Source organism: Hipposideros armiger, unplaced genomic scaffold (assembly GCF_001890085.2).
Source record: "Hipposideros armiger isolate ML-2016 unplaced genomic scaffold, ASM189008v1 scaffold_415, whole genome shotgun sequence".
Taxonomy (NCBI): Eukaryota; Metazoa; Chordata; class Mammalia; order Chiroptera; family Hipposideridae; genus Hipposideros; species Hipposideros armiger.
Window position 1 is genome coordinate 369,373 of NW_017731765.1, and position 14,674 is coordinate 384,046.

The window sequence follows — 14,674 nt, forward strand, 5'->3', positions numbered from 1 at the left end:
TGCCTCTGTTAGCTAAAGAGATGAGCTTGAAAGATGTTCCTTTGCAACCAGGACTTTCTAGTGAATTGCTTGATTCAGAAGATAATTCCCCTTCCCCTGTTTTTCAGTGTTTGAAGTGTACCCTGGGCTAAGCAGCTAGGGGATCCGCTTCTGGCCACAGTGCCATCTTTGGGATGCAAACCTTGCAGGGTGGGAATCAGGCTGATCCTTGCTTCCTAACTGCTGTTGATTTTACTGCATATGGATTTGCTCTTCCGGAAAGAAAAGAGGCATAAGAGTTAGGCAGCTCAGAACAGATTAAGTGACAATAGAAATACATTTTTACTTTTCTTCAGTTAACTGACCAACTGAAGTCTCTCCAAGGCTTTGGAATCATTCATTGACACTGACACACACACACACACACACACACACACACACCACCATGAGCCTTTCTAAACACAGGGGATAAAAGAGTAAGCAAGAAGAAGCCTCTGCCCTCATGGATCTTACACCATCGGGGACACAGACAACAAGGAAACCTGTATACATGCAATGCAGTGTTGTATGGTAACAAGCACTGTGAGTTAAAAGAAACCTGGGTAAGGGGATCAAGGTGAAGGTGAAGTGCATACCCACAGTAGACCTGATAGCTGAGAAGGTGACATCAGGATGAAAACTTGTATAAAACGGGGCAGCAGTCCTTACAGACATCTGGGGGCAGAGCTTTCCAGGCGGAGGGAATAACATGTCTGAAGGTCCTGCGGTGAGCAGCAAGCTTGGTACTTTTGAGGAATGTGAAGAACCAGTTGGCAGAGGTGAGAGTGGCAGATGAGATTGTGTGGATAGAAAGAGGGCAGATCCAAAGGAGCCTTGAAGACCATGATCGGGAGCTGGGCTTTTATTCTGAGTGAATAAACCCATTGGAGGATTTTGAACAGGAAGATGACTTCCATGACCTGCTATACGTTTGAATCAGTATGTCTAGACTTGAGGGTGGGTAAGACTAGAAGCAGAGAAACCGATTAGGAATCTAAACGGGGGTCTTGAAAGTAATGATGGATGTGGTGAAACTGATTAAGTTCTAGATCCATTTTGAGGTTGGAGATGATGATTTTCTGATATATTAAGTGTGAGGTTTGTGGGACAAAGAAGCACCAAGGATAATTCCCAGTTTTTTCCCCCCTGAACTACTTAGTGAATGTTGCATTTCACTAAAATGAGGGGGAGGAATGGTTTGGGAAATGAGAATCAGGAGTTCTCTTTTGGCGATTTTAATTTGTAAACGCGTTTTAGACATCCAAGAGGAGGTGTTGAGGATGGAGTTAGACATATAAGTCTGGAGCCCGGAAAAAGGAAAGGACTAAAGACAAATTCAGAACCACCTTGATACAGAAGATATTTAAAGCCATGATAGTGAGTGAGATCACCTAGGGAGAGAGCGTAAAACAAAAAAGAGTAGAGAAAATGGCCATAGGGCCAAGCCCTAGAAAGCCCCCAAAATCTTTACACCAGGGAGAGAAAGAGCCATCAAAGAAGAATGGGAAGGCACCGCAAATGCTTAGGAAGAAAACAAAGGAAGAATCGAGTTATCCACTCCAAGTAAAAACTGTTTCCAGAAGGCAGAAGTGAACAACTAGGTTCAGTACTACTGACAGAGTCAAGTACGGCCAAGTTTGAGAAATGCCCACAGGAGTTGGCAAGATGGAAATTGCTGGAAGCCTCAACAACGAGGGTCTCCATGGAATGTGGGGGGTACAAGTCTGAGTGAAAGGAGCCAATTAATGCACATAAAGCATAAGGCGCCTCTTTCAGGGAGAGCAAAAGATAGCTGAAAGGGGACGTGAAATCTGGTCTAGACTGGGTGATTTTGTCAAGGGAGGTTTTAGAATATCTCTGAATGCTGGCAAGAATGATTGCATAGATAAGGAGAAAATGATTCTGGAGAAAGAATACATAATGGCGTAGCAAAGTGCTTGAGCAGGCAAGAAGGGCTGGTCTAGTGCACCAGTTGGGCCTAGAAAGAAACAGAACTGCTCATCCATTGCACAAAAGGGAAGGTGGCCTGTATGGACCCAGTGGATTTGTGATGGTAGGAACCGGCAGAATTTCTCTTGTTTGTCTTTATTCTCTCAGTGAAATAACAGACAGGGTCATCAAGGGCAAGTGAAGGGAACAAGTATTAAAAACTAGGGGAGCAAGAAAAGGTATGAAATAGTGTCTCAGAGATTTATGTTTTTCTACTTTAAACTAGAGAATAAAACTAAATAGAATAGGCATCATGTTATAATAGGCAAAAATGCACAAGTGGAAAATGCTTAAAACCAAACTTTCCAATTCTAATGGCCTTTATTCTCATTTCCATCTCTATATAAATTGTCCCCATCTAAACTTAGATGCTCATTTTCCATCAGAAGACCTGCTTCTAATCCCTGCCACCAGAAAACTGTGTGATCCTAAACAATTACTTAGCCTCACTGTAAAAGAGATTAGATTACAGGGAGAGTAAATAATTACCATCCCAATATCCTTCCTTCCCTCTTGGTGAGTAACAGAACTCTTGATTGTTGGTTGAGTAGACAACTCCCAGAATGAAGGCTACATTTCCTAAATGTGCAATTAAGTTTGGGCCAACGAGATGTAAAGAAAAGTTGTATGAGGCAGGCTCTTGGACACTTGCTTTAAAAACATGTCAGATAACTCATCTGCTTTTTAATCCCGTCCTCCATGTTAGCTAGGGCTCCACTAATCAGCTTGAACCATTCTAAGGAAGGCAAAGCAGTGACCTAGACGGAACCTGAGTCCCTAAGGATTTCGTAGTGCCCCCACAGCCCTGGAATACAAACTTCCAGCACTCAACAATGTGAGAGACAACTGTATCTCTGTCATGCCAAGTAAACTTAATCATGAATGACAGACTGTTTCAATCTGTTTCTCTTCTTTAAACTAAAGCTACTGTCAAGCGTCCTGAGCAAATGTAAAATACTCATTTACAAGGCCATCTCTCTGTTTCAGAGGTCAAAGTCATAAGAATCTACAAGAGCTAGAATTCTGGCCCCAGCCCCTTGGGTTAATGCCATCCTGAAATACATTTAGTATCACAAAGGGAATTGATATCCAGAGTTTTAACACCTCTTTTCACACTTCTATTTCCACAGAGGTGGGCTATCCTAATGTTTGGTCTCTCTGGTTCAACAGCACAGCTCTGACACCAGGCTTATTTTGGTATGTGGAGCAAAAAGGGATTGCTGAATATTTCCTGTGAGCCACTTGAAGCCTCACTCTGCCCCATGACAATTCCACTAGCTTCAATGGTCTAGGCAGCATGCAGAAAACACAAATTGAAAATTGGAACTCCTGTGCAAAGTTATTCCCCAAGTTACGCTTTTTCTTTTTGCTATTCTGAATAAAATGAACAGTATCTGCCCATAGAATTTATTCATTAACCTGGGGCACCTTTAAAAGGATGGAAGGAAATATGCCAGAAAAAAAAAACAAAAACCACAATTATTTGAAACAAGTTTTGTTAAAATTATGTCTTTAGGAAATAAAATTTTGAACTTAAGGTATTTTGATAATTTGTAAGTAACTTAAAATTTTTTTTTCCACACCCCATGTTATTAAACTGGAGTAGAACTTTTCCCCTTGAGTTATAATTTATTAAAAATCTCCCTGGATTTTCAGGCAATTTAGGGAAATGTAACTTGCAGGAGAAAGAAAAAAGCTATAAAATATAATGTTTTAACAAAATTCCTCTTTTAAAGCAGTTGAGCCTTCTGCACGCCATGCAAATAGCACTGAGCCAACAGAAACTGCTGTAAAAGCCATCACTGGAAGTCTGTATTTTCTTTTGATCTCTCTCTGGATTTAAGGCCCTCGTGAAGCTCAAATGGAATATATGCGTGTCACAGCATGGCAGCGGGATAATATATTTCCCCCTGCTTCGCTGAGCATGAGCTGTGTATCTTGCCATCTTGAGAGTCCACAGTGTGGTACATTTATCCCCATTAGAAAAGCTCACTTCAATAATATATGAGTGCTGCAGCCATTTGTGACAAATATGTAAAATCATAACCTTATACATTCTGGGGATGGTGTGCATATCCATTGAATCTATCAACCATGCATTAACAGATTTTTGTTAAAACTAGATTTTCAAGTCCAAAGACTAGGAGGGCAAATGTAGGGATTATATTTGTATAAATATATGCAGCCTCAAGAGGCTATAATTTTATTTCAAAGACTGAAAAGACCAATGTTCCCCACTTTGGCCATATATGAATTCACTTCTCCCATCCTGAGCAAAAAGCTATTGAGATCTGAGTGTGTGTTTATAAGTACCGTTTGATTAATTTGTGACAGTACATTCAGTCCTTTCTCATCTTACTTTAGGGCCAAAGATTACAGCAGTGAAAGAGTACATTTTTAAAAGTGACTCCAAAATAAGGAAATATTTATGGTTCAAATCCCAACATTTACTAATGTGTATTGTAACCTTGGGCAAGTTTACTTAACCCAAGTCTCAGTCGGATCACCTGTAAAACGGGGATAATAATTCCTACCTTGATAGGATCACGTGTCATGTGCTTAGCACTTAATAAATGTTGACTATATTCATCATGATGATTATCTCAGGACTCTCACCAGCATCCAGTGGGAAGCACTGAGCATAATACGTGGGGGAAAAAAAAACACAAAAAAAACTGGGGAAGCTGCCATTAACTGTGCTCTCCTGTTACCCTTATCTGCTCCAAGGCAGTATAACATAATAATGTCCCCAAACACAACTGAGAAATAGACACAGATGCTGAGAACCACACAAAGGCCTAATAAACCCAAAAAACGTCTGTGTTCTAGAATCACGAGCTCCAAAATTTCTATCTGTGTCTACATCTAATTAGTACACAGAAACACTTTTCCGCCACCTTATACCCAAGAGACTAATGGCCAGAGGGCACTTGAGGAGAACAACAGGGTTAGTTTTCTCTCCTTGGTAACCAGGGGTTACAGCATTTGCATCTTTCCAATCTCAGCTTTAGCATTTCTTGGAACAAATTGTGTAAAAAAACTCTGTCAATTAGTTGATTCTGTGTGTTGATAAGGCTTTAAACTCACTACTCAGATTTGAGGAGAAACGCCATGGCATTGAAAAATAATGTTTCATGCCATTTTCCCTAAAGTTATAAATTCAAATACCGTACCAGTGTTAAAATCTCAAAGATATTCTTTAATAAACCTGTTTCTCCAATTAACACAGCACAGTCATTAATATACTTATATTATGTCATGAAGTCATGATTGCAGCCAAGCAGAAAATAATTACCATCTATTAGCTTTTGTGTTTTAAAAAAGTGAAATTATTTTTCCTTTGTTTTAGAAGTTCCCCAGGACAAATAATAGTTTTACATTGGCAACCCTTTCATTTCATGGCCCAACTGCCATATGTCTCCATAAAGCTGTCACATATCCTTCTGGGCTCAATGCACATGTAGCTGTTTCAATTTTAAAATCTAATCCAAGGGCAAATCCTCCCGATTCCATTGTGAACACCTGGTATGGACAACAGTGAAAAATCCCAGGTCTCTTTCAAAACAAGCCATTTCCCACTTATCTCCCATCAGACCTATACACCAACTCATTGCAATTAATTTATGCCAGCAAGCCTGTAACACACACCCACTCTCATATGCATTGGTTGGCAATATGCTCATGAGGGTACCGAGCCCTTGCCCTCAGGCAGCTTACAGATCACTGGAGAATGGGACCAGTAAGGGGGCACAAATATCTATAATACGAGGTAGAATAAGAAAAAGGGCTGAAAGAAAGCTTTCAAAAATTATGAGGTTCAGAGCAGGCCAGCTCAAGGTCATCTAATTAGATAGACTGACATCATTGAAGGGATACAACGTAAGGTTGGTAGAACTCCATTCAACAGAGATGGGGCTGGACATTCCTGACCAAGGAACAGCATTACAGCATTATCAAAAACCCTCATGCAGGAAAGCACAGGGTGTTTTGACATCAATAAGAGGTCCTGTTTGCTCGAGTCAAGAATAATCTCTGTAATGGACTTCGGTTGTTTCTGCTACACAGGATACAATTTGGTATTTCAAAAAATACGTGCAGCCATGTAACTATTACCACAGTCAAGATATAGGATGTTCCCATCACCCCCAAATTCTCACTCTTGCCCATTTAGTCATTCCCTCTAGACCTCTGGCCCCAGGTATCCATGGCTCTGCTTTCTATCATTGGAGGTTAGTTCTGCCCATTCTAAAATGGTATATAATATAATGTAATCATACAGCAGATAATCTTTGTGTCCAGTTTCTTTCACTCAGAATATTTTTGAGGTTCATCCATGCTGTTGGGTATATAAGTCATTTCTTTTTATTCTGTAGGAATATTTCATTATATAGATGTTTACTCATTTTCCTACTGAGAGACATTTGGGTTATTTGAGAGTTTGGGCCATTATAGATAAATCTGCCAGGAAAATGTGTATACAAATCTTTGTGACAGATTTTTTTTCATTTCTCCAGGGTAGATATCTAGGAGTGGAATGGCTGAGTCTTAGGGGAAGGATATGTTTAATCCCATAAGAAACTCCCACACTGTGATTTAAAATGATTATACCATTTTACACTCCCACCAGCAGTGTATGAGGGTTCCAGCTACTCCACTTCCTTGCAGCCAGTATTTGGAATTTAAGTCTCTTTAATCTTAGCCATGCAAGTGGGTACCTGGAGGTATCCCACTATAATTTTAATTGTCCTCATGTCTAAGGATGCCGAGCATCTTTTCATGTATTATTGGCCATTCTTACATCTTCTTTCATGAAATAGCTCTTCAAATCATTTGCCTATTGAATTGTCTTTTTATATTCTTGAAAAAGAAAATCTTTGTCCCTTCCTGGCTTGTCCCACGTGATGCACTATTCATTGGATGGCCTTTCTCTCTGTCTCCATCTGATACCCTTTTTAAAGTCAGCCTCAAAGGTCTCCTTCTCTGTGCAGCTTTTCCCCACCTTCCAAATCATTCCTTTGTGCTCTCAAAGGATCTCTACAGTGCCACTTACCATACCACATCATAATTCAGAGTTACATATCTCTGTTCATCCCTAAACTGGGAGTTCCTTGAGAGTACAGAGTATTTTTCTTCTTTGAATCTGCCCCAAGCTAAATATAGTGCCTACCAGATTTAAGTCCTAAGGTTCACTTAAATATGATTTTAGATATATAGAAGAAGGAACAGTGACCTATTAAGACTACAGCCAGGGAAGGGTACGAGTAGGCTCAGAATACGGGGAGCATCACTTATTTATTCTTTCATTGTACAAATATTTCTTGATCTCATACTATAGACAAGGCATCTTAGATGCTATGATACAGAGATAAATGAGATAAACAAAATGTCTGCCCTGGTGGAACTCAGTCTATGGCAAGGGAGGCAGAGTCAGTAACCAAACGTTAAAACGCTGTGTAGGAAGTGCTTTGACAAGGGAAACCCAGAATGCTAAGGGAGCTCAGAGCAGAATCTCTAAGCCAGGCTTGGAAATCAGAGGAGAGTTTCCAGAGAAGTGATATGGAAGCTAAAATGTGAAGGATGTGTCAGGGAAGCTCAAGTCAGGGGACAGGGGAACAGCAGCTCATGCTAAGGCCCAGAGAAAAGAAAGAACAAAGTTCATTCAGGGCATTGCAAGAAATGGGTAGAGCTGGAGAACTATTGGGTATAGGGAATGACTGCAGAGGAAAATGTTGGTAATAAAATTCCATTAAATGATTAACAGAGGATAAAGGATATATATATATATATATATATATATATATACATATATATAAAATTTTATTTTTGTCATATGAGAGGATCAATCATTTTCCCCCACAATCCCACCTCTGACATTTACTGGCTGTGTGATCTTATAGTACAACCTCCCTGTATCTCAGTTTCTTCATCTGTATCACAGAAATAATAACTTTATAAAATTGGTGTGAAGTATGAGCTAATGCGGGTAAAATGCCATGGCAGAGCTAAAGTAGGTGCTCATCAAAAGTTTTACTCCCCCTGGTCATAGTTACAATACACTTATATCTAGGTGGTCCATGTAACTACCTGTCAGCAATAAAATGTGAGCCCAAGAGTTGTGTCAGTTCTGGGCTAAGGCACTTAGGAGCAAGTGTGCCTTTCTCAGGATCTCTCTCTTCCCTTTTATGGTAACTTTGGAGTCCACATGTTGAACATTCTCTGGGAGGAAGCCTGGTTCTCTGAATGACTGCATGGAGCAGAGCCCCTCTGAACCACCACACACCCCTCTGCTTACCTCATTGGCTGTGACAACAATCACAAAAACTTGTGTAGCTGACCCTGGAATAACACAGGTGGAGCTGCATGGGTCCACTTATATGTGGATTTTTTTCAATATATGCAGTACTATAAATGTATTTTCTCTTAAGATTTTTCTTAACATTTTTTTCTCTAGCTTGATTGTAAGAATACAGTATATAAAACATATAACGTACAGACTATGTATGGACTGTTTATATTATCGGCAAGGCATCTAGTCAACACTAAGCTATTAGTAATTAAGTTTTGCGGGAGCCAAAAATATACCTGGATTTTCGACTATGGGGGCAGTCAGCACTCTGTGTTGCGCAAGGGTCAACTATGTTAAGATGCTAAGGACTTGAGGTTGTTTGTGACAGTAGTTCCCCTATCCTGATTTATTCAAACATTTAGCCCAATGTTTGGCACATAGTAAGTACTCAATAAATGTTAGCTGAGGATGGTATAACTGTATATTATTATTATTATTATTATTATTATTACTATTATTACTACATGAGACAATATAGCATAGTAGTTCAAGCTCAAAGCTCTGGAATCAGGTAAAATCAAGCCTGATTTCCGACTCCACTATTACAACTCTGTTTGCCAGTTACTTAGTCTCCTGGGCCCCACCTCACTCCTCTATCAAATGCAGATAATTAAGTGTTGACTTTAGAAGGTCACCATGAGCATTGAATGAGATAAACTATGTGAATCTTCTTCCACACCTGAACACAGTGAGCACGCAATCAGTGGGAGTTCTGATAATATTCTGGGAACAGAGTCTGACTTGGGGAAGGCTGAAGAGTTTCCAGTGCATTCCTACTTAGAGACGCCTCCAGGGCAGTGTATCTCCCTTGCATTTTAACACCTTGGCCAGAACGTTCAGCATTTTTCCCTTTCCGCTCGAGCACATGTGCAAGAGTAGACGGGTCACTTTGGCAACCCAAAAACTGTACTTCTTGCAATCATCCCAGGAATGTGTGTTACTCTGAACTCATATCCATAATATTGTCAGGTCAGTAATTACTCCAACTGACAACAATAATAACGTGTCAACAGATCAGGCCTCCAGTGCTCATAAATTATTCTTTCTCTTCTTCCTCAGCAAGGATCTCAGGGATCCGGGGAATGCGAGCCGTTACTGGCCTCGGAGGTTTTCCGAAGGCTGGGTCTCTCACTGCTAATGGTCCTGGCATGCTCCGTTTTCCCCAATGCCACCAGTTGCAATCAACTCGTGCTGGCAGTTGACATCATTTAGTATTCGTTGCTCTCTTTCTGCCTAGCACTTGTGGCTCCATCTTGACATGAAGTCAGTCCTGTTATTGTCATTACTAACTAAACGGCCCTTGGACTCTACTCTGGCTGGGAAACAGGGCCATAAACGGTTTAGAGTTATCCTATTTCCTGCAAACAAAAACCCCGGCAGCTCTCAGGCCCGTTTTTACTTTATTATTTATACGGGCAGGCCATTTATTGCAACCCCTCTGTGTGAGTCGGAGTAGGCAAATTATTCCACTTTCTATTGTAATTGGTGCAACTCCTGATTCAGCAGCCTCAACTGGAGGCGTACTTGGGGTGGAGACATTTGCACATTTGTTGCTGAGAGCAGGAAATCACTACCTGGCCCTGATCATCTTTGGCATTTAAAACAGAGTGGGATTGAAGAGACGGACTTTCCTATCTCTTAAACCATGGGACCAGGTTATTCGTGGAGAGAGAAAGATGGAGAGGAGAGCTTGGGCAGCATGGATTCGTTTTAATGGTCTATTGGTTCTGCTTAGTGAAGGCCTATTAATTGCATAACATGCGTCTATATCTGTGTCTTTCAAATAACATTTCTAACCTCCCGGGAACCCGCTAAGAAGGCACAGAGGAATATAAAAAGAACGGGCGCCATTAGGCAATACCATCAAGGATGGAGAAAGGTTGGAAGGGAGAGAAGGAAGAGACGTGCCTGCTTCAATGCTGTAGGATATTTTTATAGAAAAAAGAGGTTCTTTCGTTACCAAATTCTTTTGTCAAATGCTATACCAGTAACACAAAGACTGAGGGAACAGGTATGTTGGAAATGTAGAAAGAGACCTAGCAGGCTTCTGATCGAAAAAACGTGTTTTTTTTTTTATAACAACCTGCTAAAATTCCATTTTTAATTCCCCTTTATTTCCCAATGAAATTTCACTTTAATGAAATGTGGGAATTAATAACTACTTGGTATGCTTTTAACCCTACCTTGTGGCCACTAAGGGACCCCAAAGTGCCTCTCTGAGGAAGAAAGCCATCCTGATGCTTCTGTCACAGGAGTTGCCCACCTGGGACCTTGTCATTTCCTGACAGTACCCTTCACCTGGCACATATCATCACAGTACCAGCTCCCTTAACAGACCATAAGCTATTAGGGGACAGGGGATTTCCTTAAGCATTCTATTTGATTATCTCACCTAAGGAAAATAAGTACCTTGAAATTTTTGAAAATATTTAGGCTATGTATTTAGTTGAGAGAAGGAAATGAATAGCAACAAATCACCTCTCTCTCTTTTTTTATTTGAGAGTTACTACATTTTGCTTTTCTAGGAAAGACAAAGCAGCCAACAAAAGGTGCCTCTGCTTCTAGACCATTCTCAGGTGGAAAGTGTAAGCCAGGTAGGAGAGAGCCCCTCTTGATGTGGCCACCTGCAGAGAGGTGGATGAGTGAGGATAAGGCTTCTGCCCCAACACCAGGGGGCCTTGGAAATCATTATAAGAGGACCGGAAACTGGTCCCTGGCTGGAGGACACACTCAACTTGTGTGGAGGATGCTCTGAAAGTCAATTCAGCTCCTTGACTTTTGGATAGGAGCCCAGGAATAGACAAGCTGCAGTCTAAGAGGCATGACTGATATGGTGCCGAGAGCCAGCCAGCCTGCCTCAGCCCAGAGAAGGACACTTGGACAGTGAACTCGTCTTGGGCCTATAGGTGGCTGCTATGGGGATAAGTGGTTGGTGCCTCTACTTTCATCTTGGTCCACCACATGACCACCCCAATGGGCCTCTACTTTAAAAGTCTATTATTAAAGGAATAACTAATTCTATTTTCTCTCCTGATGGTAGGGGCATTACAGCAAACTGTTTCTCTGCTAACATGGGCCTTCTTGTGAGTCAAGGATGAGACCCAGGAGTTAAACTGTGGTGATAAGTCCCAGGGAGGACTTATCAAAAGCTTTTGAGCTCCATCAAAAGCAGTTATGAACAGCAACAACCTGTGACGTTCAGGACACCAGCAGTAGTGCAGGATTTCAATTTAGACTGGACCTGGGTTTCATTAAAGGTAACGTGCAGACTCCCAGAGTGTCTTCTTCAGCCTGTACTATAAAGGTTTTAACGCACTCTCAGCTAGAGATCACCTCCCTTATTCTACAATGTCATTTCAGAGCATCAATAACAGTCATACACGATTTTATTATCCCTCTACCACCAAGAGTGGGAAGGATAGACAGATGACCCTTTCAACTAATCTTTACCTTTTATTCTTGAAAGAGCTTCCTTGCTCATCCCAAGGAAAAGTGTCAAGCAGACTTTTCCCTTCAACCTCATTTGCTAATTTTCAAACTTCAGTTACATAGCGTTGAATTAGGGGTGCTCCCAGAAAATGCAGAATCCACTGATTCTCATTCAGCAGGGTTGAGGTGAGGCCCAGGGATCTGGACGTTTCACAAATACTTGGCTTGGTGGACCACACCTTGAGAAACACCACTGTAGAGTGAAACAATGACACAAACGTCCCTGACTTACGGCAACAGGCTCTTACCCGTCTAGAAGGTAGGAGAATCAGATAATAGTATATTTTTTAGACAAGTGTTCTCTTTATTGTGATTTTTGTTCAATGACATGAGTTTGCCCTAGAAGTCTGAAGAATATTTTGGCTGCTTTGTTGTTCCATTCCCTGGTGTTCAGCGATGTCTACTCCTGAAGGAAATGTTTGTGAAAGGTACAGGAATACAACTACACACAGACACGATCTATATTTTAAAGCAGCTCTTGGTTTGAGACCTTTCTCAGATGTCTTTGGGGAGTTGAGTTTATATTCTGTTCTAAAAGTACCAGCCCTCAGTAGAAGTTAGTGTTACAGTCAGCCAAATTGAAATCATTGCACAAGGACATATTTTTAGCTAGTGCCAGGTTTCATTCAAACGATATTAAAAGTTTTTTGTACTTCATTTTCATGACAACTAGTTACTGTAACTCCTAAGGAAAAAAAAATCACAGTGACTAGAAGTATTGATCTCTGATTAAAAATTAAAAAGGAAAAGGAATACAGGGGAAAAGGAACAAAATATAGGTAATGTGCCAAAGTACAAGCATGGTCACAATCTGTAAACCTTCAGAAGACACAATAAACCTTCCTTAGGAGGCAGAGTCATTTAGTTGAGTATAGGATGTAAGAACAAAGAGAAATAGGCCCTGATTTCTGTGTACTTCTCTGTCAAACTCAAAGTTGCCGATTACATAGTTTCAGCCATTTTTCAAAGATGTTTTTTGGCATATATAAGTAAAATTCTTAACTAATCCAGGACTGCTGATGTGAATGTAGCAAGTTTATTTTACAAATAGGCCTCACATTCCCAAAGGTAAATCCATTTAAAAAACTCTTTAGGAAACTAACCTCTGCAGAAACGCTACTCTCCCCTCCCCAACAGGTGTCAACTTGGAATGGGTGAAATCAAATAATACACTTGCTGAGTAGCACAAATATTAGTAAATAGTTCACAACTCTCACAATTTCTGCTACTATGTAAAAGCTTAGAAGTGCTATGCTTCCCTTGCAGTCAACCATATTAGCCAAGAAACCCAGGAAAACCCTGAAGTTTGCTGGCCTGGAAGATAATTCACATCCCCAGAGTTAAACATACTACTTATCCAGTGTCATTTCTCAGCCACATGCTATACATTGGCACTCACGTTTCAACACTGATTCCAAATATCACTTGCCTCTTTCAGTGCGGTTTCCTTCCCAAGATTTATTTCCTCAGAAAGGTCACTTCTGCACCGTACGTACATATGTGAGGCTATGTCTTTCTACCTTGCCATGGTATGTTTTTCCTTGCTATTTTACCACATTATGTCTCATCAGTAAAAACTGATAGCCCCCTGGAAAAGAACTGGTTTGAAGTGTGTAGTGTAATCGAGTGCTCGTCTAAGGGTATATCTACACAACGGGAGCCCTTTGAGTGAGGGCTGCAGTCTAGGGCCATCAGCATCACTTACAGAAAAGCCAGCAATGCAGATTCTCAGGACCCATCCCAGACCTACAGAATCTAAACCTTCATTTCAATAAGATCTCAAGGTGATTTACACTGTTGACATAACTTCCTAGGCTCAAGATGGAGTCATACCCGCCCAGGGTACAGCGTCAGCAAACCAAAACCTAGATAACTTTTGTGTCCGGTAAATGGTCTGCGTGACCGGAAATGCAGTCTATTCAGTCAGCCAATCTCCAAACGCCAAACCAGCTCTGGACTCTGTTCTTACTTCCTTGTTCCTTCCCACCCCAAACAGGGCTGACTCGGTGGCTCCAGCCCATCAGATATGTTCTATTTTTCCCCTTCCTTGTTCTTCATTCTTTATCCTGTAAAAGCCTCCGGCTTTCTGCCCCATTTTTCAATATTCCGGATGCAGACTGTCTGCTTCATGAAAACGCTAAATAAACTTTATTTTGTATCACCTGAATTGTCTTCTTTCATCATTTTTAACAGTACAGTGGACCCTTACACAATGAGGGTTAGAGCACTGACAGCCCCCCGCCCTCCTCTCACACACAGCTGAAAATCCAGGTATAACTTTTGAATCCCCAAAAACTTAACTACTAATAGCCTAGTTATTGACCAGAAGCTTTACCGATAACATAATCGATTAACACATATTTTGTATGTTATATGTATTATATACTGTATTCTCACAAGAAAGTAAGCTAGAGACAAGAAATGTTTTAAGACAGTCTTAAGGAAAGTACATTTACAGTATTGTACCTATTTATTGAAAAAAAAATCCACATATAAGTGGACCTGCTCAGTTCAAACCTGTGTTGCTCAAGGGCCAATGGTATAGACTTTAAAGTTTGAAACAGAAGTTCTTACATGAGCAAGGAGGGTAGGATTGAGCAGCAGCGAATCTGAAGCACCAGGGTGTTTTCTGTGCACATGTAGCTCATGCCCCCCTGCGCCCCCAACCAAGGATTCTGACTCTGCCGTGCCTTACAACACTACTGCCCTGTACGAACCGGGAGGGGGAAATGCCGGAGAGATTTTTTCCTATGTCTTTCCTTAGTAGGAAGAGTTTTAGGGCATCGTTTAGCGCTCTAAGGCAGGCAAAACATATGGGGAAAACCTAGAGGA